We start from the raw sequence: 24,226 nt of genomic DNA on the forward strand, positions 1-24,226 counted from the left end.
TGTATCACTGAGCTCTCGAACTCTTCTTTCATGTTCCTGGATCAGTTTGTCTCTTTTTTTGTCAGCTTCTTGTTTTTCTATAATGGTGTCTTCTAAATCACTTATTCTCTTTTCTGTCTCTTCAATCCGTGCATTGGACACCTCCAGTGTATTATGTATTTCATTTATCGCATTTTTTAATTCATCATTCCTATTTTTGTTTTCCATGTTGGTTGTAGCCATAGTTTCTTTAGATCCTCCATGCTTTTTGTAAGCCCAGCCATTAATTTTATGATTATTGTTCTAATATCTTGTTCAGTTATGCTGCTTATATCTGTTTTGAGCAGTTCATTAACTGTCAATTCTTCTTGGAGTTTCTTTGGAGGAGAGCTCTTTCGTTTCGTCATTTTGGTTAGTCTCTTGTTAAAGACTTGTTATGTACTCTGCACCTGTGAGCACTGCTGTACCCAAGAAGACTCTTTGACTGTCCAGGGCCTATCCTTTCAGAAAGTGTTCTTTGAATGGTATCTCTTGGTCTCTCTTGTTGAGACCTTGGTTATTTTATTTTCCTACTCGTAGTAGTATTTGGGACTTTCCACCATGTGTACTTTGGCTTATTTCTTGAGATGGCCCTGGAGAAGAAAACATACAGAGAAACACACAGGGAACAGAGGGACACAAACGTACAAACAAATCTAACAATCACGCAAACCAAGGGGGAAAACTAAAAAGCAATGAGAAAAGACGGAGGAGGGAAGGCGAATGATAGAAAATAAAAATAGATTTAAAAAGTCAAAAAAAAAGAAAAGAAAAGGAAGAATGAAGAAAACTGATAGACAAAGATCAGTTTAAAGCTTATAACCAGATTCCCCAGTTACAATTAAATAGCCGGGTGTATGCAGTGCTTGTTGAAGAGCTAGAGAAAGAGAAAGATGATAGGGTAGAGATGAGGCAAAACTGGAGATAGAATGAACAGGCAGAAGGGATAAGAAGCTTTTTTCAAAGAGCTAAAGGGTGGAATATGGTTGCAGAGGTGAGAGAAAGAAGGTGGTGTTATCTAGAGAAACTATCTAGTCTGATTACTCCTGAGAGGCTTTGTTATACTGCCATTAACAGTTCCGCTGGTCACTGCTTCCCTGTTGCCGGGGGTTGAGTGGAGGGTGGGGAAGTGCCGCAGCCTCAGACCCGCTGGGGTCAAGCAGCAATACAACCCGAGTGCGTCTGGGGATCGTAGCAACTTCAGGTCCGCAGAGTCCGCATCGCCTCACCCCGCCGCAACTGCTTTACTGGCCGCCGCCGCTTCAGCAGGCAACTTTCGCTCACGCAGCCGCCGTTTCACCGGGCGCCGGTGGCACTTCACCGGGTCGCAGCCACCGCCGCTTTAGTGGGCCGATGTCGCGTGCACCACTGCCGCTTCACCCGGCGCCGGGACCGCCTCCGCAGGCGTTGCTGCTGGTTCACCCGGCCGCTGCAGCCATGGATGGTACCGGGCGCGCGGCAGTTCAGTTTTTCCTGGCGCCTCCTGGGACCAGGGTACCTAGTTTAAAGTCAGCACCCCAGCCAGAGCTAAAAAACACTGTCTAACCAAGCCGAGGTTTTTTCTCTTCTCCAGGGACGGTTCTATGAGCAATCTCTGCTTTTCTTTCCTTTCCCCTGGACTCGCGGCAGCTCGACACCACTCGCTGGTTTATCAGTCACCCCAGCTGCTCGCAAGCCGGGTTCCTTCCCCTCCCTCCGTGTCACTGGTCCCGTCCCCCTTTTATCTTCCCCAGTTCGCACTCACCACTTATGAGGTTTCCTTCCCAGTGCACTCTGTCTCTTTCTCTTCCCAAACTCCTGTGGCTCAGTGTCCTACGACTTCAGGCCTTCTCTGTTTGAGAGATGAGTGCAGGCGAAATGTACGGTGCTCCCTACTTCTCCGCCATCTTGCCTTCCCCCCCCTCACCGAATCACTGACAAATTTTAATAATTCTGCATCTGAAATAGATCTTCTGCTTCCATCCCACACCAATCAAAAATGCAAAATTTGGGGGCACCTGGATGGCTCAGTCTGTTAAGCATCAGACTTCGGCTCAGGTCATGATCTCATGGTTTGTGAGCTTGAGCCCCACTTAGGGTAAATCACAAGCCCCACTTCTCTCTCTCTCTCTCTCTCTCTCTGCCCTTCACTTACTTGCGGGCTCTCTCTCAGAAAAAAAATAAAAATAAAAAAGGAAGAGCATAGGACTCTTGATCTCAGGAGTCATGAGTTTGAGCCCCAAGCTGGGTGTAAAGATTACTTACAAAAATAAACCTTAAAGTCTGGTTTCAGCTCTGACTTTGCCTCAAATTGTGATCTTGAAGTTAGTGATTGCCAGACGGCATCGGGCTCACCGCTATCAGCTCAGAGCCTGAGCTGCTACCCCGTCTCTCTTTGCTCCTCTTTCCCTCATGAGTTCTTTCAAAAATAAGAAGCAAAATTTGAGGGATGACTTTTTTTTTTATATTTGAAGAGAGAATGATTATTTAATTCACAGGGCATTTTAAATGATGGGTCAAGAGTACTCCTCCAGGGATACCTGGGTGACTCCGGTGGTTAAGCATCTGACTCTTGACTTGGCTCAGGGCATGATCTCCCGGTTCGTGAGTTTGAGCCCCACATGGGTCTCTCCAGTGACAGCGCGGAGCCCTCTTGTGATTCTGTCTCCCTCTCTTTCTGTGCCTCCCCTTCTCATGTTCTCTCTCTCCAGATAAATAAATAAAATAAACATTAAAAAAATAGTACTCCTCCCATTTTGTCCCTTTTGTAGACAAGAGCTATGAACGCAGAGCAGAAATTTTTCGCCTATCTTTTTGTATTGTATGCACTTTTGTAAGTTAAATCCTTATCAAGTAATGTATTTAAAACAAAACAACAAAACATACCTTGAGTTTTTCGGGGCTGAACTCACTGTCCACGTTCTCTCTGAAGAGGGGCCACAGGCTGAGAGCAGGAAGTTTGGGATATTTAGGAATAAATAGGGAACAGCTTTTCCTACTCTTTTTAATAGAAATCAAATGCATAGCCATGAGCTGTGGCTTTTTAGCTTTGTTTCTCAAAGTATGGCCAGCAGACCAGCTGCAAAAGCTTTACCTGTGCCTTTTTAGAAACAGAATCATGAGCCTGCCCAAAACCTAATGAAGCAAAATCCACATATAATACGAATCCCTGAGTGATTCGTACATGCATGGAGTTTTCCGAAGCACCCCTTAAGAGAAAACAAAGCTTTTCTGTAGAGCTTAGCTTTCACCCCCATACAAACCCCTGGAAACCTATCTGCCCAGCTTTACTATGCTTTAGAGCAGTGGTTCTCAAAGTGTGGTCCTGGAGCCAGCAGCTTCAGCATAACCAGGGAACTCATTAGAAATGCAGTTTCTCAGGTCCAACCCAGATCTGGTGAATCAAATGCTGGAGGTGGGTTTCCACAGCCCTGCAGTGACGGACACTGATTCATGTCTGAGAATCACCGCTTTGTAGATGGCAGTGCTGGCTCACAGAAATTCACAGAGGTTCCCTGCCTTCCAAATGATTCCCCGAGTACCCACAGACACCAGCGCTGTTGCAGGCACCATCAGACACCTAAAAAAGGTTCAACACAGTTTTAGGGCTAATTCATAATTAGGAGAACTTGAGTTGCTGTTATTCCATTGGTACCACGAATCATAATATTTGGGACATACATAGAAAATTTACAGTTTAAAAACTGTTTTCCATGGTATTTAACTTTAATCCTCAGTGCAACACAAGGATATAGGTGTAATTGCCTCCTGCAACAGATGACGAAACTGAGTTTGAGAAAAATTAAGCAACTTTTTCGAGTATATTAAGAGGCTGGGTTAGTTAGTCTTTGAACCTAAAAACACCATTGTAAAGAGATCTTCCACCAGCCGTTTGAAAAGTTAAATGAAGACGTGTCAAATGCTGTGGAAAACTCCAAAGTGTTTTTTACTTTTTGAGGAACAAATCTCAGGTTAAAGAAGGACTCAAAAAAAATTCATGACCTCCTCTAACGGTGCAAAAATTAGCAAATATATGAATATAGAGAGAAAGCAAATGAGGTCAAATGTGCACATCTGGTGAATCTAGATGAAGGATTTATGAGTTTTTATTGCACAATTTCTGCAACTCTTCTTTAAAATAACTTTTCTTGGGCGTCTGGGTGGCTCAGTAGGTTAAGCATCGGGCTTTGGATCAGGTCATGATCTCCCGGTTTGTGGGTTCGAGTCTCACATCCGGCTTTGTGCTGGCAGCTCAGAGCCCAGAGCCTGCTTCAGATTCTGTGTCTGCCCCTCCCATGCTCATGCTCTGTCTCTCTCTGTCTCTCAATAATAAACGTTAAAAAAATTTAAAATAATTAACTTTTCTTTAAAAATGAAATCTCCAGAGCTGCCAACATTTGTCCATGTGGTCGAGTCGACGGACACTATATTTCTTACCTCTCTTTGCATACATTTTCAGGACTTTGTCAATAGCTTTATGTATAAGGCAGTTTACCTCTGTATTATGAGAAAGTGGGGAATGGACAGAGGAGGAACACCAAGATGCATTTACATTCTTTTCCCTTTTGCAGTGAAGCTTAGTCATGTATGCTAATATTCTTTATTGGGGTCAATCATTCACTGTTAAAGAAAGGGCAATTCTGGGTTGTGATTTTTATTAATATGGTTATGTTCTGTCTAACCCCAGGCAGAAGACCAGTTTCACACAGGGAAGACCTAGGGATTTTCAGAGAATCTGGCTTTCAATGTGCTGCTTTGCCTCGGTGCTAGAATTCTCAAACATTGTCGCCAGTGACTACATCTGGCTACATGTCAGATATTTCATACACTGTCCTTCTACATGTGAGCCGCTATGCTAATGTTTCACAGCTAGTGTTTCTGAAAGCCTTTTTGATTAAATACTGGATTGGGAAAAAATAACCCAAAAGACATTATTGCGACAACTAGGAGAACAGATATAGATCATAGCAGTTCTGTCAAAAATGAATGATTACACTTCCACATGCCCCGAACCCACTCATAAGGAGACAACAACCTGCTGCACGGCTTGGGTCCTCTTGACTTCTATTCCTGTGGGGACAGCAAGGAAATTATGCTAAGAGCTAACAACTGCGGATTGTTTACACTTGCCAAATACTTTGGCATTTGCTCTCCCACTTGGCCTCATGATGTATGATTCCCTCAGTTGACTGCAGTGCTCGAGTGTAGGTAGTATTACTTTATAAACAAGAAATCTGAGAGTCGAGTAACCAAATTTCCGAAAGTCACTTGGATAGGAGCTACTGGTGCTGTGACTCTCAACTCCAGGGCTGCTCTTTAAAATTCTCTCATCTACTGCAGCTCCAGAGCAGCAGGTCCCAGGCACCCTGCAGGGCCATGGTACCGGCCCCCGGGGCCGGAAGAGGCTTCAAGTTTTGAGCATCCACTTAGTTGTGATCAGAGAACTCACTGAACATTTTTGAAGATGTCCGAAATAAGAAGTGCTGATCATGGAATACTGAGAATATTCCAAAAGAAGGGAAAAAGAGAGGAGGGAGGAAGGGATGGACAGGAGAAAGGAAGACTCCTATCTCTACCTGGAAGTAGACGTCACGGCTACATTGGTAAACGTCCGCGCCGACTTTGTGTTTTATTTGTACCTTTGCTATCCAAACCTACGGGCAAAGGCTTATAGTCAACACCGCTTAATGAAAAGCTTTCCCTGAAGTTGAACATACTCTTACTACCTTCTGCATAGTATTCTATTGAATGGATAAACCATAAATACTGAGTTGTTTCTCCTGGACTTTGGACTGCCTCTGGAGACTGGCCCTGTAGGGACTCCAGAAGCCTAATTATGCTGCAGGAAATGATTCACAATCCATTTGTAATTGCTGGCCTCTTGCCTTTCTTTCACCTGCTCCACTGAGCCGTGGAAACATTCCCTGGAGGCCTGGGATGTAATGCACAAGGTTAGGTTCCCAGAAAAGCCAGACTTGAGGAGTAGGTAGTCCTTTAGAAATCCATATAGGAAAGAAATCATATACATTTCCATCACAAACATATAGGAATCTTTCTTTATCCAAACTATTTCATTTAAAAACAACGTAAGAAGGGGCGCCTGGGTGGCTCCGTCGGTTAAGCATCCGACTTCGGTCACGATCTCAGGTCATGATCTCACAGTTTGTGGGTCCGCTGTGCTGACAGCTCAGAGCCTGGAGCCTGCTTGGGATTCTGTGTCTCCCCCTCTCTCTGCCCCTCCCCTGCTTCCTCTCCCTCTCTCTCTCTCTGTCTCTCTAAAATAAACATTAAAAACAACAATATAAGAAAAACGGCAACAAAATTTGCTGCTCCCTCCCAGTTGCTCCAGGGGCGCCTCAAGGGGCATTAGCAGTGGGCATTGACTGAAGTCCTAGAATTGCGGTCACTGCAGTTCATCTCAGTGGGTTGTTTTTCTTCTAAGTTTTTGGTAATTAAAACATTATCACAGTAGGACTAAAGTCAAAGGTTAGATGCCATCGTGGATAACTCAGCTTCGTTCTGAAGCTTACTACAGAAGACCAAATGCCTATGAGCCATATAGGAGATGGACAATCAGGTAAACTTGTGGCCATACCTATGTCAACATTGGAAAAATAACTTGCAATTGTATCCCTAAATGACCGCGCAGTCCTTCTGATACACAAAATATGGTGTATTATGTACTGCTTTGGGTTTGCTTTAAAATGGTACTTTATTCCAACTGCTACTTAAAAAAAAAGTTAGTGAAAATTGTGTTGCTTAGAATTAAAGGCTGAGAAAATGCTTCATAAAATATCACAAATGTCCAGGGACTTCTGGGTAAACACAAAAACACCTTGCCTTATTGTGCTTGGAAAGGCGTCCATGTTTAGCCTGGACAGTGCTCATTGAATAAAAGAGGGCTTTTCAACAGAGGTTAAGGTCATTTGGGAGGCAGTTTGGTCCCTTCTTGCAGGGCTACTTTAGTGAGCAGTCCTGTGTGGAGTGGATACGAGGGTTAGCTCCGTGCCCCTGGCTCCCCGCGCCTTTAGCTTTCCGAGCACAGGGTCCGCCCCTGCCCCCTCCATCACTCTTGTGTCCCAGTGGGTTCTCCGTTAGCTGACTCAACTCCAGATGCCTTCCCTACTGCACACTCAGGCCATCCTTCCCAGCAGGTTTGAGCTAGCATGAACCACGGAGACCTATCAGCCCTCCTAGAGTTAGAGATTGTACCGGGGTTTCCCAACAATGCTCAAAGCAGTGCTTGTCCCAACCGTTAGCACTGCTTGTGATTCACGGTGATCCCAGTCAGTTCCCCGGACTCTGCCTCACGTTACATACAGTTGGATCTTCTCCAAGCAGAGCAGATGCCTCTTTACAAATCAAAGTTCCTCGTTCTCCTTTGGAAATTGAATGCAGTCAAGCTTTGTACCATTATCTTCCTTCAGGTCAGGAGAGAAGTCTGGCTATCTGTTGTCCCCCAGGGAAAGTGAGATTAGGGGCCCTCTGGGCCTTGGCCCTTGCTCTCCTGGTGATGGGTGGCACTTCAGAGCTGTGACAGCTGTACTGGATTGCCGCACAGACCCCTGGCTCTGACAGCACCATTAACCTAGAGAAGTCACGCTCCAGAGGCAGAAAACAAAAGAGGGTGAAGGAAGGTTGCTTTAAGTAATTTTCTTTTCTCTATTTAGTTTCATTTCCTCACATCATATTATGCTGCTAACAAAGGAGAAAAGTAATGACCTGTGAGCCTCTCTGTGTTTCTGAAGTCTTGTTCTTTGTTTCAAGGAATGAGAAAGATATACCAACTGTTTCTACATTTGCATTATGGTTAATTTTTAAAGGTGTCTTTTTGGTCTAATAAGAGCTATGTGGAAAATGGACTTTTTCTAATGACATTTCCAGGCTTGCTGAGGACATATAGTAGAGACTATTGTGTGGTCTTTCAGGGGGTATAGGGTTCTGTATGTCCAATGTGGGCATTGTCACAAGGGTCTGAAGACCTTCCAATGCCCAGCCTTTTCACAGTCTATGCAATGATTAGGTCCCAGTCTTTTAAAAAAATGTTTATTTATTTATTTTGAAAGAGAGAAAGAGAGAGAGAGCATGCATGTGCATGTGTGCAAATAGCGGAGGGTCAGAGACAGGGAGAGAGAGAATCCCAAGCAAGCTTTGTGCTGTCAGCTCAATCCCATGAACCTTGAGATCATTATCTGAGCCTCCTAACAAGAGCTGGATGCTTAACCAACGGAGCTACCCAGGTGCCCCAGGTCCCAGTTTGAGTTAGACTGTTAGACATCATTGTAACTTTAACTGCTCATTTGACTTTTTCATGGACTTCCTTAAAGATCTCCTCTGACACCGATGACTGACAGTTATTCCACTGTAAGAAATAGATTATATCCGTTCTTGGTTACCATCTAACGTCATTTCCACAAACTTGGCCTCTTAAGAGAACTCACATTTATGATCTCACAGTTTCTGGGTTAACAGTATAGGCATAGTGTAACTGCGTTCTCTACTACAGGGTCTTCCAAGGTGGCAATCAAGGGATCAGCCAGGGTTGTGTTCTCACCCAAGACTGAACTGTGAAAGGATCTACTTCTAACTTCATGTAGTTGTTGGCAGAATTCAATGCCTTGAATTGGTCTCATTTTCTTGCTGGCGTGATGCTGCCCTCAACTCTTTGAGACATCCCATGGTTCCTTGGGGCAGGGAGTTCCCCCAGATGACTGCTTGCTTCCTCAAGGCCAGCAAAGGACCCCAGTAATATAGGCACTAAAATCTTATGCAGTGTAAAATAAATAAATAAAATTAAAATAAATGAAATTGTATGCAGTATAATCATGTATGTGTAATCATCCAGTGGTCCACTTGAACCCATCTACTTAGGAATGCACAAAGAATATCCTGAACCCTGCCCTTTTAGTATGCTTAAATGTCCTTTGTGTCTGTAATACCCGAATGGGAATAAAAAACCTTGAATTCTTCCTCTGTTTCCTCTAAGATCATAAGAAAGTCCCTCTGCATACGACACATTTTCCAAGTGCTGTGCTAATTCTGGGAGGAAAACTTTGCGAAGTGTCTCCACTTTGATGTGCTAGCTTTTACTTTATACTCAAAAGCAAATGTCTCTCTCTTCATATTTTTACGAGACCGATGTGGAACTGAGCTGCCATACATTTCTCCTTTAATGGATCACACTTGTATGCAAAGAATACCAAGTTATTTTTATAAAAAATGTTAAGTCTCTAGGGCAGTATTAATGGGCAATTCTGTCGAGTGTGCACCGCTATTCTTGCCAGGTCTGTTATCTTTTCAAGTTGGTTCCAACTTGATTAATCCAAGAAGATTAGCCAGCTGTCCTAAACAAGTTCTTTGTAGCTCCAGAGTTTGTGTGGCCTTATTGAATAACTCTGGGGAGGCCTGTGAGCACATACCGTTAAATACTGGCTTGATTCCCACCCTCTAGTTCTCCTACTATACAAAATCTGTGATTTCCTTGGGCACGAAGGAAATCCTCTCATTGGTGGGAGTGGTTGGCAGCTCCTGATATGAGATCACTGGCTATTTTGTCCAAGGTGTACGATTTCCCTTTGACCTGACAATGCCACTTCGAACTTCCAGTGCTTTCAAAGGAAGTGAAAAGTGCCATTTGGGAAAAAATAGTTAATCTGGTTATGTTAGCAATTTTAAAATCCCAAACTAAGTGAATAATAAAAGTACAATCTTAGTTTATATTGCAAGAGGTTCTTACCTGCTTTAATAAAAAACATCCTTCTTTAAAAAAAATATTTCAGTCTCAGCAAAATTCATGAAAGGTAGTTTTGAGTACACAGTTTGTTTCTGGAGCCTGTCAGCCGTTCTTCTCCTGTCCTCCTTGCTGTGTGACCTTAGTGCATTTAGGTCACGGTGTACAATGTTCAGTAATTTAAAAACTGTCTACAAGGTAGCAGGTATTTGGATCTTTGACTTATTTTCCAGGGTGTTCCATATTTCTAATATTTTCTTCCATATCTTCCTCTATTCTTTTTGTTGTTGTTGTTCTTGTCATTCTCATTTGCCTCCAGAGCTTTCCTTTTCACTGCCTGTCCATATAACTCTTGGGCGTGTGTAGGGACATAGGGGGTGGTGGTGATTGCTGTTCCCCCTTTCCTGGGTTCCCACCAGCCCACCAATTTAGGAACTTCTGTGCTCTCTAAAGGAGAAAGGAAGTCACTATATTGTTTCTTCATTCGTCTCCCTTCCCTCTGCCCCCAGGAGCAGTGACTGATGTCAGGCCAGACTCCCAGTCCATGACTGCCTGTTGGAGGACATTAATAGGGTACCTATTTTTGCCCCCCTCATGTCTTTCTCCATCTTGTAAGCCCCTCGGAGGATGCCTTGCCCCTGGGAAGGGGAGAGTGATGCGGTCTTAGCATGTCCAGCTGCTCTGGCTAAGAACATCTCTTGGCTAAATGAGGAGGAAGTCCTTTGGGTGGTAGGTCTAAGCTGTCTTCTCAATTTTTGCTTTAGCAGTGAAACAACTGGTGTTTTGGTCTCTGTCTGATGACTGGAACTTTTTAGTTTATTCCTCACCTAGAGGAGAGAGGGATACTATGAATTAATGTCCTCAACTACCAATAAAGTGCTATCAACCTGACACTGCCCTCTCCTTTTGCTCATAGGGAGAGAGCCTGGAGGAGAGGGAATGGGAGGTTTTTGGGCAGCAGAGCTTGTGAGCAACTTCACAGGGCATGGGCAGGAAGGCAGACAAAAAGCCGGATGTCCTGTGAAATGAGGGCACTTGGGATCTGGGCCACCAAGCCAAGTTTAGTTCTTCCTGATTCCAGCCAAATCACAGGAGGTAAGACAAAGTTTCAGTGGAGCCTCTGGGAAGGAAGCCAGGCTTGACAAACCTGCTAAAAACATGCCTGGCAAGTGCCCAGAGCACAGGGCAAGAGACCCAAAAGATGGACACCCTCAGTGAGTCATGCTGACAGAAAAGGATGGCCGGCCATGGCCTCTGAGGGAGCAGGGCTGACTCAGTGTCTGTACGGTCATTTTCAGCCTATTTCAGGCAGGAGGAGCAATATGGCTCCAAATTACTATCCTCAAATGAAGAATCATGATTTTGACCAACTCAGAATTCATAAGGTGACCATATTTCTATATTGGACCTCACAGATTCCATTAGAAAGAAGGGGGGATACTATAGACCAGGAAAGTGATATGGCCAATAGCATGATGTAGAAAACTGACTGCCCTCACAGAATCTGAAATGTCCTGCTACACCCCAAGTGTGCACCAAAAAGAACTCCCCTCCAACCTTCTCTTACTGCCTGTGTTTTTGGCTTCACAAAGCCAAGTTTCTTGGGCAGGTAGAGAAAGAAAAGGCATATCTCTTCTTACAAGGGCACAAATCCCATCATGAGGGCCCCACCCTCATGATCTTCTCTAAACCCAATTACCTCCAAATACCATCACACCGGAGGGCTAGGGCTTCTTAGCCACGTGCCTTTTGGGGGGACACAATTCAGCCCCTGGTAGAAATGGTTGGCTGCCTCTACCTTAGACATAGATCTGGCCAGCAAAGGATTTGGGGGTCCTTAAAGATAGACAAAGCAATGTGAGTAGAAACAGCACCGCGTGACACATTGTCCTCAGGAGACAGAGCGAGGGCAAAGAAACCCACTGACTGGAGGTTATGAGACCGTGACTATTTACCTTGGATCCTCAGTCATCTTAACATACCCATGAGTCAAAAGGCATGGGGAATTCAAACCGCATCCTGGATGACAGCCTCAGATTCCTAAAGAGTATAAACCTTTGGCATCCAAACTAACTAAAATCATTAATTAACCAATAGGACAAGACACCGTGTTAGAAATGAGTTACACAGTTTTCATGTTGTATGGATCTAGAAAAGGTGCTATAGGGACAGAATGAATGCACCCAACACTGGCAAGGAGCCAGAGAAAAGTTAGGAAGCCACAAGAACGCAAAAAAGGATAATAACTGATTATGGAGCACTCACTGTGGCCCAAGCTGCTGAGATATAGTGTTTTATTTAAACACCACAACAGTCTTTAAAGAAATATTATTATCCCGATTCTATAGATGAATTAATTGAGCCCCAGAGACTTTAAGGAACTTGCCCAGAGTCACACTAATTTGTAAGTAGCATTGGGGCTCTGAAGTTCACGTTCTTTTGAATAAACCACACCAACGCCATGACAGCTCTGGTCAGTTGTATAGACAATGCCACTTTAAAGCTCAGTGATCAAGGCAGTGTCAAATGGGAGGGGTGGGTGAGGCCTGTGGACAAGGCATTCAAATGACCCCTTGGGATTCTCCCCTCTTAGTAATCCTGTGATGGATCCCTTGAACCATGTTCTCATTAGCATGTATGTCTTGTTGACCACCAACCCATCAGCCATGATTCAAAATAATACCTGGGCTCTCTGACAAATTGACACCTATAAAGCAACAGCAACACTAAATATTTCTCAGTTTAAGGAAATTTCTTATTTAGAAGATAGTATAGGGGCGTCTGGGTGGCTCAGTCAGTTAAGTGTCCAATTTCAGCTCAGGTCATGATCTCACAGTTTGTGAGTTTGAGCTTCTCATTAGGTTCTGCTGACAGCTTGGAGCCTGGAACCTGCTCGGATTCTGTGTCTCCCTCTCTCTCTGCCCCTCCCCAACTTGCACTCTGTCTCTATGTCTCTCAAAAACAAATAAAATGTTAAAAAAAATTTTTTAATAAAAATAAGATAGTATAATTTTCAGAGCCCAAATTCTAAAGAAGCAATGGTTCTGTGTGAAACCTCCCCATTTAACGCCTCACCTCTCACAGCTCGCGCAAGTAAAGCCCCACTCCCCGACGCTGTGTGCCAGGAAGGGAGAGAAGTACTTTCCATCCAGATGATCCCCATAAACATCCTGCCAGGGATTGCTGTCCACACCCTCTTCTGTGGATGAGGAAACAAACTGATGCTCAGACAGCTTCAGGAAATTGTTCAAAGCCACTGGGAGGGAGGAACCTGAAATCACACCCAAAACATGTGTCCTACCGCACTGGCCACATGCTATGCTTCGTGCTGAAGTGATAGGTATGCTCCTAGGTGGGGCAAGAACCTCCCGTAGGAGGAATACACCAGAGCCTGGGAGGATTTTTGCTGGTAATTGTTTGAAAAATTTCCTGAGAAATGTTTCTCTCCACACAGGAGCTGATGCATCTGACTTTCAAGCTCTTAGAGTAGAAACAGTGGCCAGTAATGAAGCAGGAAATCTTCACATAATAGCAAGGAGATCCCCTCGGGTTCCCTGCCAGCCCTGGATCCTGTCGGGTCAGCACACAACCTTATGCCACAGCCGGTCCTGTCCTCCCAGGGTGAGGGGGCAGTCTGGTCACCCTGCCTGAGGAACTGGAGGCTTGGGTTTGCCTCCACATCTGCCCCACTGTGTGGGCTTCAGTTAAGTATGCTCACTTCCCACTAGTCCTCCACATAACCGATAGAACGCCGCCTCTCTGATATCGACCAGGCAATGAATAACAGCCATTTCAAACACGCGTTCATTTGTTTATGTGGGAGAAAAATGAGAGTAGCAAGGTTCTACACCAACAATAAGGGTTAGTATTTCTTTTTTACAGAGGAGGAAATTTGGGATCAGAGAGGTTAAGTAATTTGCCCAAGGTCAAACAGTTAGGAACTGTGAAGTCATGGACTCCAGAGCCCACATGCTGATATTGCCTCAGTGAATTAGTAGCCAGACCAGAAGCCAAGACGTTCAGCTTCCACTTCAAAGCTCTTCCCAGTTTTTATACTGCTTTCCTCCCTGAGATGAACTGAACATGAAGTCATCTTTTCCTAACACACCTCCGTGCCAACATTATGCACATGCTATTAATGTGTACTGAAGAACAGCTGTCAAGGCTAGTGCGGTGAGAGGTAGAACAGTTGGGCTCTGGCTTTGGTAATGGCCCCCAAATCCAATTGTCCTCAGACAGCTCTGACTAGCTTGCTCTTTAGCTCCTAGCCTCGACCACTTCAGTGAGAGTTGACCACCTCTTTTGTGGCACAGCTGCCTTCCCGCAAAATTACTCCTCCAACTAACGCTGAGGCCGCCCTGTCACAAGCGAATACCCTCACCACGATCCATGTGGCACTGCGGCTGCTTGCACAAGCCACAAATCGCTCCTGGTCAGGGACACCTTCATGTTGACCTCACCTCGAGCTTCCTTGGTTGAGGTGGGGGCGGCATTTGTTCCTTGCTTCCTTCCTTCCCGTTTCTCCCTCTCCAGACAACAGAAGCCTTTTGCTAATTAGGTGGAAACACTCCTTCCCCTTTCTTGCTCTGGGTGGAGCTGATCCCACCCTTGCTCCTGGGCAGATGCTGCTCATTTATGCTGATCAATTAGCAAGTAGTTAATGGTTCAGACCCAGACCTGTTACCACAGCCCAGGCCAAGCACAGTACTCCTTTGCTCCAGTGACTGCTCCAAATGTGGGCCCTCCACTCAAGCTAGTCAAACCATGTCAACCTCCGGGTTATTGCCAAGAGAGTTGACACCAACACTCTCCCTTCCCAGGATGGTACAGTGTGAGAGTGACGGTCTTGCAGCCGTGGCCACCACTTGCCATCATCAGAGGGACATCTGAGGCTTTCACAGGCACTTTGGAGCCCAAGGATAAACTTGACCTTGTGGAAAACAGAAAGAAAGAAAGAGAGCATGTAGATCCTTAAAGACACAGTTGAGTCACTAGATCAAGCCTCACTTAAAGCCAGAATTCTCCCTGGGCCTTTGAGTTGCGTGAGCCGGGCAAGTATCTTCAGGGTCTTGGCCCGTTTTCTCTCCCTGTAGCAGAGTCCTGTTCTTGAGAGGTGCTCCCGTGACTTCTTTGTCTTCCCCTGTGTCTGCCGACAGTGTGCTTTGCTCACACTGCATGCTTAGTAAACACACTCTTGCAAGATAAGAATATTTCATTATTCGTAACGCAGTGCTGCTGGGAAATGGGCCCGTGTTGCTGTTGCCTTTATGGAGCTTTTGGAGGCACAAGATGTTGTTCAGAGCCAGACCCACGACACTCACCTGGCACAAGGCTGAGAATATTTAGCTTGCCAACAAACGCCGCATGCTGCAGGTAGAGAACGTGTAATTAAAGTGAGATTTGTGAGCTGTGTGCTGTTGCCCTGAACAGGAATTATTTTTGGTCTCCATCAAGCACCATTGTGACCATGCAGAGAAAGCTAGAAGTCAATTTTTCTTTATCTGATGGATTCAGACCCTTACGTTGTCATATGAAAAAGAATTTCCTGAGAAAGGTCTGACTAATTGGGATTTTCTACACAACTGAAGAAGTTAAATACTTAGAGTCTGTACTGTGACGGAATCTTGACATGTGTCTATTTTACTGAACAATGATTTTTTTTGCAGTGCCCATCACCGAGGAATACAAAAGCTCTTATAGCTTTTTGCATAAAGGGCTGCAATTCCTGTAATAGATTCCTGCTGCTGGGAAATTGGGGTTTTGATTCCTGAAAAATGCCTGTGTCACCTTGAGCAGGTCATTTAGCTTCTCTGGGCCAGATCTTCCTCTGTGAGATGAGAAAGTGGGTCCCAGCAAAGCTCTCTGGCTTTGTGCTGTTTAGATGCTGACCGAACACGGTAAGTGTTTTGACCATTGGGTGGTGGTTTCTCCAACAGACTCAGAAGTGATTGGAATTGCCCTCGTCCATGAATGTCCTTTCTGAGCCTGGAGCACACGGGCCCTTTATAAGTGTTAGCTGAATGAAAGTTGAGCCAGAAGGGAACAGCCAGCTCTGTTTGAATCCCCATATCCAAGAAATTGCTTGAGCAATGCTGCCTCTGTGCTTTACTCCTGCTCAGGGTGAAGAGGCCGAAATATATCAGGCCCTCCCCTCAGTGAGCTTATCTGTTTGTGGAAACCAACCCAAAGTAAATGAAAAAGGAACAGAGATGACAGTTCACAGTGAATTAGCAATGTGTATGGCATAGACTGAGGTGCTGAAAGAACTTAGGGGGCTGGGATATAATGGAGAGGATGGAAAAGGTCAGAGCTTTATGGAAGATGAAGGACTTGAGATGGTCTTTATGTGCCACACAGATGTGTGCATGCATGTTTGTGTGCATGTGTGCATTTGTGTGTGCGTGCATATGTACGGTGGGAAGGAAGGCTCAGTGAGGGACAAAATCTCATGTTGGAGGCTCTGCTCTGTTTTAGCTCCTGGTTCAGTAAGCCAGGACTCCTGCCGCTACTGTATCTTTAAAGCTTTTTTGCTGGTGTGGAAAATCACCACTCACTGGGGTCAGAATATTATGGCCCTGACTTAAGCCTCAGTCTCAAAGAGCATGCACACTTCCCGCATGGCAAGACAACATCATGAGTAACATAACCTGCACATTAGGGAGCCAGTAAATAAATAAACCTTACATTCCAGATCAATCCATCCAGCCTCTGACAATGACTTATAGCTTGTACTGCTAGGTTAAATATTAGTCGAGGGTGCCCTAGACAGCTCACACACAGATTTCTAGAGGAAAAGGCATGAACTTGGTCGGTGAGCACAGTCTGGGCCCCTAACATGAGATATCTTGGACCTAAAGCACTAGAAATACTGAGGAGAAACCATGTGAGTAAGATGTCTTCAAAACATGGCAAATTCACTCATCTAGATAAAGTGGAACACAGTCCACATCATTTCTGAAGTTAACACAAGCAAACGGAGAGGTCCTCAGGCCATCTTCTTAATTTATATTCTAACATAAGTGCAGGGGTAATCATCAAAATAATAATACCAGCTCCATTTCTGAAACGCTTTGTAGTTCTTTATAGTCCTTCATTGATGTCCATCCGGTGACATCGAGGGATAAGCTCCACTTCCATTTTAAGATGAGCAAAACAAGGGTCAGAGAAAAGAGATTCCTTATTCAAAGTTGCATAGCTGGAAGTGCGGGTACCCATTTATATCATGGGATCGAAGAACAAACTCAAGAATGCATCTGCCTCGCCCTGTGTACCAAGAGGTTCTTTGTAATGGCGAAATGTTGTCCCACAGCTGGAGCTTTCTGAAATACGCTATGGTACATCCATATAAAGCAATACCCTGCAGCCATCAAAATCTATTTTGAGGGCCTGTATCTATTAACATAAAAAAATGTATACCATATCACTTAGTTAGAAGAGCAGTTACCAAACTGAATATAGGGTAAGAGTCTCTGTTCCTTAGTAAGAAGGATTTGCATATTTAAAAAACCCCACACTCACATATATATGCATGCCGCAGGATTATTAGTAATTGTGGATGTTTTATGCTTACCCGTTTCTATTTTTCTCTCTTTAATTTTTTTTTGTTTTGAGATTTTGCTTTTGAAATAAGAATTAAAAATCCAAGCAAAACAAAAAAAGCAAGCAAGAGAAGGATAAACTCTACAGAAAACGCTAAGAATTTACCTCTGCTAAGATGTCCATCCTATCGATTTGTGTAAAGGTCTGAGATTTCTACCATTCTTCTTCCTCTTCCTTCTTCCTCTTTCTTCTTCCCCTTCCCCCTTCTCCTCCTCCTTTTCCTTCTCCTTCTTCTGATGAAAACTATTTCAAAAGACATTAAGTTTTGGGGGGGGGTGNGAGAGACAGGTGACAGACAGATGAACCTGTTCCCGAGAAACACCTAGAGCAGGGCCCTGAAGGAAATTCACATTTGTATCATACACAGGAGCTGCTCTCAGGGAAGACTGAACTTCCCTAGTGGGCCGAGGAGCATAAACTCTAGGATCTCAGAAAGGGGTAAAAGGAGATGGGAAGGAGGATGACTGCATCCACAGGTGATCCACAGGACCTTGGGGTTGTCTCAGTAATGGGTCTGAGCCAGTGTTACAGGGTTCTTGACGTTTGTGTAAATGAAAGCATCCCTTTAGCCTTCTGGTAAAGTCAACCTCTGGATTTAGGTCCCGAACGATTTGGAGTATGGGAGCTCAGGGCAGGGATTAACCTCTGTGAGGAAGTGGCCCATTGGGAGGCATCAAGGTGGAGGCTCGAGCGGGATAGCCACTTAGCGAGCCCCTGGGGAATTAACCCTGAATTGACAGTGGAGCCTCCTGAGCTTTGGTCTTATTATTTGACACGGTACTTTCCACTCTTCTTTAAACTAGTTGAATCAAGGTTTTCTATTACTGGCAACAAAAGCATCCTTAAGGAACCACCCACATTTAATGAGCCCATGTATGTGCCAGGCATTGTGTTGATGGCTTTATGTGTATTACTTCATTCAGTCCTCACAGAACCCCACGACAGGCATACCATTGTTATCCCCTGTTGGAAAACAAGGGACAACAGCCTGGGGAGGTTTAGGAACATGCCCAACTTACAGAACCTTGGAGGGACAGGTTTGTGTTTGAACACAGACTGGCTGACTGGGAGAACCCCAGTCTGAGCCACTCACCGTGGTTCTATTCACGTTTCTGATTTACTATTTGGTAACATGTGAGATCGCTCAGTTGATGTATTTTATCTAAGAGTTCTTAGTAAATGAAAAGAAAGATTTTGAGGGTAATTCCAGCCATATTCCAAAGCACACTCCCTTCTCCATGTACACCGGTCTCCTTTGCGAAAGTCAAACTCTGCAACCAGTTTGTTCAGAGAGAGATGTTGGTGGGGGTGGTGGGGGGTGAGGGCGGNCAACTCCTGGCTCTACACTTAATGACTGTAAGATTTTGGGAAAAGGATTAAACTCCTTAAGCCTCAGTTTCCTCATCTGTAAAGGGGGGTAGGAGAGACCTATCTTCCAGTTAGTGTATGTGTTAAGAGAGATACAGTGGGTAAAGCACTCGGCACAGTGCCTGACCTGTTACAGAGGAGGTAAGGGGCACAGGTTTGGGAACTCAGGCTGAGCCCATACTCCAGTCTTGCCTTAGTTTCTATGTCATAAGACAAGACATAATTATTTATTTATTCAACCCATCTGTACGTTGGCCTCCATTATGGGCCATACGCCAAGATAATGCTGACTTACAACTATAAACAAATTATAGTCTCCAGTAGCTTGGAAATTGCAATCTAGCAGAGAAGCAGAGACCAAGGGGAGATTGCAATATGGTATGTGAAGTTCTCCAGTGGAGAAGTACAGGGTGCGACGGAAATGCATGGGGGTTAGATTCAACCTGATCTCATGGGTCAGGGAGACTTCCTGGAAGCAGAGACTTTTATTTTTGTTCATTTAGTTTTTAAGTGAACATTTTAATTTTTGATGTGATGTTGGGTCTGTACTTTTTTTCCTTTTTTCTTGTCAAGTTAGCTAACATACAATGTAGCCTTGGCTTCAGGAATAGATTCTTGTGATTCATCACTTATATACCACACCCAGTGCTCATCCCAAAAAGAGCCCTCCTCAATGCCCATCATCCATATTCCATGCCCCCCAAACCCCGACTCCCATCAACCTTGAGTTTGTTCTCTGTATTAAAGAGTCTCTTATGATTTGCTTCCCTCTCTGTTCGTATTTTATTTTTCCTTCCCTTCCCCTATGGTCATCCATTAATTTTCTCAACTTCCATATATAAGTGAAATCACATGATATCTGTCTTTCTCCGACTGGCTTATTTCACTTAGCCTAATACCCTCCAGTTCCATCCACATTGTTGCAAATGGCAAGAGTCCATTCTGTTTCATCACCAAGTAGTATTCCATTATATATATATATATATATATATATATATATATATATGTGCATGTGTATATATACCTCACATCTTCTTTAGCCATTCATCAGTTGATGGACATTTGGGCTCTTTCCATGCTTTGGCCATTGTCTATACTGCTGCTATAAACATTGGGGTTCACGTGCCCTTCGGACAGATACAGGGCACTCCTGTATCTTTTGGATAAACTCCTAGTAGGGCTATTGCTGGGTGATAGGGTAATTCTATTTTTAATTTTTTGAGGAAACTCCACACTGTTTTCCAGAGTGGCTGCACGAATTTGCATTCCTACCAACAGTGTGAGAGGGTTCCGTGGAAGAAGAAACTTTTATGGTGAACTCATGAGTAGGAGTGATCCAGGTTGAAGTAAGGATAGGAAAATAGAGAGGGGGAAGAGCATTCAGGTCTTAGATTGTTGCAAAGGTGAAATACAACATGTATGGATTCCTTAATACAGTGCCTAACAATTTGCATGTGCTCAAGAAAGTCATTTCCTTACTTCTAGAACACTTGAAATACATGTGTTTTTCTATTTGCATTTCCAACTTCAGAATGAATGTTCTCCGTTAACTCTCAAGCATTTTTCTGAGTCTCACCAGCCTTTTTTTTTTATATAAGCACAGCCATAGTCTGCTCAAAGTCCCCTGAGCAGCAGTAGAATGGATGCCATTCTCCCCTTCTTCAGAGATGGTGAGTGGCCGGCAGGATAAGACCTTACCAAGTGAAAGTGGCAAAGACTGGCAGTTTGCTGGGCTTGCAGGAGCCCATTCAAAGCGGCCTTCACTAGCAGCTCCAATATTGGAGCATTAGTTCACCTTAAAGGAAGGGAAAGCCTAGAGCTTCATAATAGTTAAGCAATCAGATAGTATTCACCTTGCAGACAAAGACTGGTGTTGCCATGTCTTGCTTCTTCTGCTCACTTGACAAGTATCCTGAATCTTGGCATATCTCCTTGATGCTTTGGCATTTTTCCTTGAACTCAATTCTCCATACCCACCAGATCACTAGGGAAAGACAATATTGAGTTCTGAGACTAACATCTGAAGAGAGACATGAACAGAGTGACGAATGTGTACAGAAATTCTCAGACTGTGAAGAGCTTTGGAATCACATTAAATGAAACCAGGAGAAGGACCACTTTGCCACTCGTACGGAAGGGGGCATTAGTACTGTTGTACTAATGCAGCTGTGTGCTCTGTTAGCCTGTGCAAAGAAGGTATACAGACATTATACCAAGCTTTATAATCTTGTTTCCTTACAAGTTAAGGTGGAAGGAAGCTTTTAGAAAAAGCAAATCTCATGAGCCACCCTTGGCAAAAATGTAGAGCCATGGTGCGCTATCAGCCACTGCTGGTTAAAGTGTAAGTTAGTACAATTACTTAGTACAATGGATTGTCCGGCAGAGGTGAAGATACATATCTTCTGTGCCTTCTATTAGTTTTCCTCCTAGAGAATTTCATGCCCCAGGGACACAAATGCACACATGCCCCAGAATACATGTATAGGAATATTTGAAGCAGAATTGTTCATGATTGCTCAATGCTAGAGCCAATCTAAATGTCTCTATCCAAAGTAGAATGGATGAATATGCTGTGCTATAGTTAGACAATGGAATGCTATATAGCAATGAAGAAATAATACATTATAGTTATAGGCAACAATGTGGGTTGTTCAAAATAATACATGTCCTTGAGAAAGTTCAAAATAATACATATCTTGTGGTTATATTTATATAAAGTTCTAAACTAAGGCATGCTAAATTATGATTTCAGGGACGCCTGAACACATAGATGTTGAAACTCTAACAAAAATCAAATAAGTAATCATAATAAATGTCAGGATAGTGGGGACGGAGGGCACTCTGATTGGGAAGGGACACACTGGGAGCCTCTGGGGTCTATTGCTTGATCTGAGAAATGTGATGTGGGTGTTTGTTTTATGATTATCTATTAACTGTACACTTATGTTTTATCCACTTTTGTGTACTTAAAAAACATAAAAAAATTTTCTGTGAACTTTTGGAAAAAACAGTGGCCTGTAGAGCAAATCATTAATAAAATCACTCTCTAATGGATTTTCAAAGAGAAAACTTTCCCCAAAGAGCCTCTGTTAGTTGCCTAATTTATCTCTAAATCCAAGACCTTTGGACACTGGTTTTGCTATAACCAGGAAAGGCTTCTTTCCGGATATATCAGATAAGCTGGCTTTAACTCTCTGGGACGCATGTTGGGGCACTCCAGGGGAGATTTTCCTCTTTGATAACCTGTTGCTTGTGAACAAAACTGGTAGGATCTGGTCTAGACTAGAAAGCTGGTGTGTTCTGCAATGAGGCTAATTGTTTCTAGAGAAACTTGGAAACATTAACCACGATCCCTCCAGGAGGGTGGCCCAACAGATTATGTTTTGCTTCTAACATGTGCAGATTAGGAATAAAACCTGACTTGTGTCTGGAATTTCAATCTCTGCTATATTCCAAAGTCTATCAAACTCATAAAACAAAACAAGAAACAAAAGTAAATGAACGCTAGGATAAGCTAGCTACCTAAAGTGTCCTGTATTTTTTATTGCTCTCATTAAGGACCCTGGCTTTATGAGTTTATGTGGATAAAAATTTTCAAGCACAGGTTATTGATTATTGGAATTACTCCATTTGGGATCTTTAAAAAATATAGAGAGATCGCCTATTTACACTTTATGACACACTCACATTATATATAAATTTCATGTTTACAACTACAAAAGACAAAGGACCACGAAGAATTGAAGCAAAATGCATTATAAGCCATATTCAGTATGATACTGTTGTTCCTGTTCTGTTCTGTTCCGTTCTTCAATTTTAGAAGAAAATCATAAATGTCACCACACAGGTAGACTCAACTTTTAGAAGCAGGAGACAGCTTGTAGTTTGCACGCATCTTAGTCTCTATAGAACTGACATTCTAGTGTGTTCCAGATCAAGTCCACCAAGAAAAGGCATCCATCGCTGTTTGAGTTTCAGTGCTAGTGAAGAATAAGCTCCCTGTGTTTTCAAAACCAATAATCATTGTCTGTGTTTCTATCACTTCAACTTTGCTTTCTAAAGCAGGTGTATGTTTAGCAGTGGAAATTCCTTCTGTTTGCGTTTCTATGTCAGATGAATCAACTCAACACTCACGAAAAAGCTAGAGTGTTTTAGCAGACTTCACAGAGGCAGATGGGGCTATTGTTTAACTGGGGGTTGAACTCTGTCTGTGGCTACATAGCAAACAATTCTAGGCACAGGAAGTTAAAATTTCCCCTACAGCTATGGAACTGAGTAGAGGTATCTGCAAGTAAAAGTCAGGTTAGGTCCCTGTGTCCAGGGATTCCAAAACTTGTTCAGTGCTCATGTAAAATTCACTCTTTAGATTGAGTTTGGTTATTTGGGGGCTGAAAAGAACTCTGAAAGAAAATTGTTCCTGGGATTCTGGTTGGGCAAGATGGGAACATCCATTTTAGAGCTGACTTTGCTTATCCAATGTCTGACCATACAAATTACTTGAGAACATAATGGCTTTATTTGACAGCTTTTCATTGTGCCTGATTCAGCTTCCCATTTCCCATTTCCTGCTAGGCTGATTGATCCCTGTGTTCTTCGGGGACCTCAGGCCCATGGGGTGAATGCACAATTGTACATTGGCATCAGAGCAGCCACACGTATACTGCAAGGTCTTCCTACTAACCTCTGAAGTTTTTTCAAGTCTCCTTCTGTCCCATGTGAATTGCTGCGTTTATGACATTTACGCTACATTTCAGCCTGCATTTTCACAAAGTGCAGTTTTATAAGAGTACTACAAACACTTACCAAAGAAATACTTAATTCGAGGAAATTCTTTTAGGAATTAAATATTTCATTTCTCTCAAGCCCCCAGACCTAAGTAACAGTTTGCAGGAGATAAGGATACCAAAGAAACACGTTAAACAATACCATGGGAATGCGATCAACAAGATCCCGAATCTGAGAAACTACCGATCAAACAACTCGGTTTCTCTGACAAATACATTCGTAAGAAAAGAAAAAGAATAAACAGAAAGTGGGGACTTTAAACTAGAAAAGACTTTCAAGCATATCAACCAAACGTCATTTATAGACCTTGCTTGGATTCTAATTTAATGTATCAACTATAACATAAAACATTAAGACAACCAGAGAAATTTGAATAATGCCTGGTATTTGATGATATTAAACTATTATTAATATTGTGTAAAAAGTGTCCCATTTTTCTGAGTTGTTGTAGATCAGACTTATGTTGGTTTGGACGTTTACTAGGAAACACACACACACACACACACACACACACGTGTTACGGACTGATTGTCAAACAATTCATGTGTTTGCACTATTCCAAATATAAGAAACTTCGTATGTTGAAGCCCAGGACCCAGTGTGACTACATTTGGAGATGGGACCTTTAAGAAGGTAATTAAATGAGATTATAAGGAGGTGGGGGGGGGGTCCCTGAATCTGATAGGACTGGTGTCCTTTTAAAAAGAAGAGACACCAGAGCACTTTCTCTTTGCCTAAGTGCACACA

This window comes from Crocuta crocuta, unplaced genomic scaffold (genome assembly GCF_008692635.1).
Source record: "Crocuta crocuta isolate KB4526 unplaced genomic scaffold, BGI_CrCroc_1.0 scaffold92, whole genome shotgun sequence".
Classification (NCBI taxonomy): Eukaryota; Metazoa; Chordata; class Mammalia; order Carnivora; family Hyaenidae; genus Crocuta; species Crocuta crocuta.